Raw genomic sequence first — 3,980 nt, 5'->3', positions numbered from 1 at the left:
CCTCACTTTTATGTTTTTCAGTGCGCAGTCCTATTTTCCGAATTTTGTCTCCTTAGCATAAGATATGTCATATTTTCAAGGGGTTTTGGACAAGACACGTAACTTAAAAATGTATGATTGGGAGCATGCATCAAATTATCAATAATACTAAGGAGTTTTTTGCAAAACGACCAGAGTCGATACGGAGCCACGAACGCTCGCGAAATCCGACTGCTTGGACGTTCGGGGGCGACGTGGATAGGACGGGAAATGACCACGCCGCCCCAAATCGCTGTGGAGACTCTATTCGGGGCAGGTTTTAATTTAACCGATAGGATATTAGGATTTACTTCATAGTTGAAACCATCGATCCAGGATGGTTTATTTGATTTAGGATTTATTAGTTCATTTGAATCCAGGATTGGTTCATGATTGAATTAATATAGTATAGTATTGTTTTTTAGGTTTGAAAGATCAAGAGAAAAAAATAATGCTCGTTTAAGTGTTAATTGGATACTTGCCATTATAAATTCGCAAGTTCTGAAATATACCTATTATAGTTCATGAAATTGGAAACAGACCATTACAATTTAACACCTATTTAAGATATACCATTATTTACGGTTTCATTGTGTTCTACAATTTTTGAAGACCAAATTGCCCATTCTTCTCCCTTTGTCCCCTTTTTCATTCCCCCTCTCTTATCTTCCAGCCGATGAACTCCGACGAGCTGCTGTGGAGATTAATGGGTACCCCATACCCACACGGCATGGTTATCTGACTAGTTATAGGGGATAACTTATATCTATGGAATATGTAACAGATCATGACTTGGGTATTACGTTTCTTTGTATATTACGTACGGAACGGCCTAAAGTCCTGGTTTAGCAATATTGTAAAGTAGATTTAGGAAACTGATACCGTATTGGTTAAGATTTCTATCTTGTAATTCTGCCCTCCATCCTATATAAGGTGGGAAGGAGGTCCTCTAGAGGGCATGAGCACATATTATCGTCAAATCTATACTATACCCGGCGGATTCAAATCCCCAAACAGGAGTAGGGTATTACCTCTCATTGAGAGGGCCTGAACCTGTCTAAATCCTTTGTCTCCGCATCCATCCACTTCTACGTCTCGTGCACTACCCCCTTTTATTATTGCCGAATTCTTGTTTCGACAGTTGGCACGCCAGGTAGGGGATGCATCGAATTACCCGTCGAAAAGTGCGATGGAATCAACTTCATGAGTCGCCGGCTTCGTCTTCACTTCGGGATTTTCGCTTTCTCGTCATCGACAACTTCAACAAGCTCTCGATCTCTGACTTGGATTCAAACCAGTCGGGAGAGATTCAATCTAACTAAGGAGGAGATGGCACTTCAAGGAGTTATCTCCCCAACGAGGCCTCATCGGTTGCGCCCGACCGGAGAACATCGCCGCCGCCGACACGCGAGTAGGGAGATCGTATGCTGCATGTGCCTGCAGTGGTGTCCGCGGTGGCCTCGCACCGCGCTCGCGATAGTGCTCGTGGTGACCTCGCGCTGGTGTCGCGAGGCAGCAAGACCGATCTCTCCCTGATGGCGTCCTCGGATACTCCAATCTATCATCATTAGATTGATTTCTAATCAGATTAATTTGCCCTGTTGTGCTTTCTCTGTTTTTGCATATACTGGTGACGAGATAGGCGGCATCCAACTGAGATCCCACATGCCTAGGGGCTGCGGGCCAGCGCCGCCTTTGCACGCCTAACATGGCCCGACTGCTCCTAGAGCACGCACGACCTAGATGCGATGCCGCACGTCGGGGGCTTTGGTCTTCGCCCGGCCAACACAGCCCGACTACGCCGCTTCCGCCGCGGGCTCGGGGGTTTCACCTTTGTGCGCCGCCGCCATTGGTATAGCGTCTACGTCTTCACCGACCGGCCGCCTCGTCCGCCGTCGACTGGTTTTTCCGCCTGCACGGCTGGCCTATTATGCCGCCGTTGTTGGGCGTCAACGTCTTCACCGACCGACCGCCTCGTCCGCTGCCGACTGGTGTTTCCGCCTGCACTGTTGGCCTATTATGCCGCCGTTGTTTGGCGTCTACGACTTCACCACCGGCCTTCCTTCGTCGCCGCCAACTGGTGTCTCTACCTGCACGGCTGGCCTATTACGCCACCGTTGTTGGGCATCTACGGCTTCACCGCCGGCTTGCCTTCGCCGTCGCCGACTGGTTTCTCTGCCTGCACGGCTGGCCTATTATGCCACCGTTAATGTGCATCTTCATCTTCACTGTCGGCATGCCTCTACCGCTGCCGACTGGTGTTTCCACCTGCACAGCTGGCCTATTATGCCGCCGTTGTTGGGCGTCTACGACTTCACCGCTGGCCCGCCTCCGTCGTCGCCGACTGTTGTCCTCGCCTATACGGTTGGTTGGTCACACCACCGTTCATGGGCGTCCACGTCTTCACCGACCGGCCGCCTTGTCCGTCGCCAACTGGTGTTTCCGCCTACACGGTTGGTTGGTCACACCACTATTGATGGGCGTCTATGTCTTCACTGACCGTCTGGCCTTCACCGCCGCCAACTGGTGTTTTCGCCTGCATGGCTGGCCTCTTATGCCACCGTTGATGGGCGTCTACGTCTTCACCGACCGGCCGCCTTGTCCGTCGCCGACTGGTGTTTCCGCCTACACGGTTGGTTGGTCACACTACCGTTGATGGGCGTCTATGTCTTCACCGACCGGCTGCCTCGTCCGCCGTCGACTGGTGTTTCTGCCTGCACGGCTGGCCTGTTATGCCGCCGTTGATGGGCGTCTACGTCTTCACCGACCGGCCGCCTTGTCCGTCGCCGACTGGTGTTTCCGCCTATACGGTTGGTTGGTCACACCACCGTTGATGGGCATCTATGTCTTCAGCGTCCACGTCTTGACCGACCGGCTGGCCTTCGTCACCGCTGACTGGTGTCCTCGCCTATACGGTTGGTTGGTCACACCACCGTTCATGGGCGTCCACGTCCTCACCGACCGGCTGGCCTTCGTCGCCGCCGACTGGTGTCCTCGCCTATACGATTGGTTGGTCACACCACCGTTCATGGGCGTCCACGTCTTGACCGACCGGCTGGCCTTCGTCGCCGCTGACTGGTGACCTCGCCTATACGGTTGGTTGGTCACACCACCGTTCATGGGCGTCCATGTCTTCACCGACCGGCTGGCCTTTATCGCCGCCGACTGGTGTCCTCGCCTATACGGTTGGTTGGTCACACCACCGTTCATGGGCGTCCACGTCCTCACCGACCGGCTGGCCTTCGTCGCCGCCAACTGGTCTCCTCGCCTATACGGTTGGTTGGTCACACCACCGTTCATGGGCGTCCACGTCTTCACCGACCGGCTGGCCTTCGTCGCCGCTGACTGGTGTTTCCACCTGCACGACTGGCCTATTATGCCGCCGTTGTTGGGCGTCTACGACTTCACCTCCAGCTTGCTTCCACTGCCGATTGGTGTTTTCGCCTATACGGTTGGCGGACTCCGCCGCCGTTGATGGGCCTCGTCATCTACACCGGCTTGCCTTCGCCGCCGCTGCCCATTGTTTTCATTGTTATTGATGGACGACTTTGTTCCTACATTGGTCACCTCTGCCATCACCAAGGGGAATATTACAAAGCTAAGTCATCATTAATTTTCTTTATATGATATTTTCCTTTTCCTCTGCCTCACTATGTCAACTGGTTTGCCGTTGACTAGTGAGTCGGGGGCTACAGATGTTATATCATATTTTTTAAACAAATTTCATCATATTTATCTTGATTGCTTGCGAAATAATCCGAGTAACAATAAAGTGCCTATCGAGTTATGGAGTTCTATCTTCCTATGCTTTCCGTTTGGTTTGTCGATGGATAGTTGCCTTCGGGCCGATTCCTAGCACCCGGGGGCTCGTTGAATGGACCGAGTAACACATGGTGCTAAGTATTACTCGGAATAAATCAAAAGCATAGAGATAAGATAATTTATTTTCTGCTCTTAATAAT

This window comes from Oryza glaberrima, chromosome 12 (assembly GCF_000147395.1).
Source record: "Oryza glaberrima chromosome 12, OglaRS2, whole genome shotgun sequence".
NCBI classification, from domain to species: domain Eukaryota; kingdom Viridiplantae; phylum Streptophyta; class Magnoliopsida; order Poales; family Poaceae; genus Oryza; species Oryza glaberrima.
Note: the sequence above shows the minus strand (reverse complement) of the source record.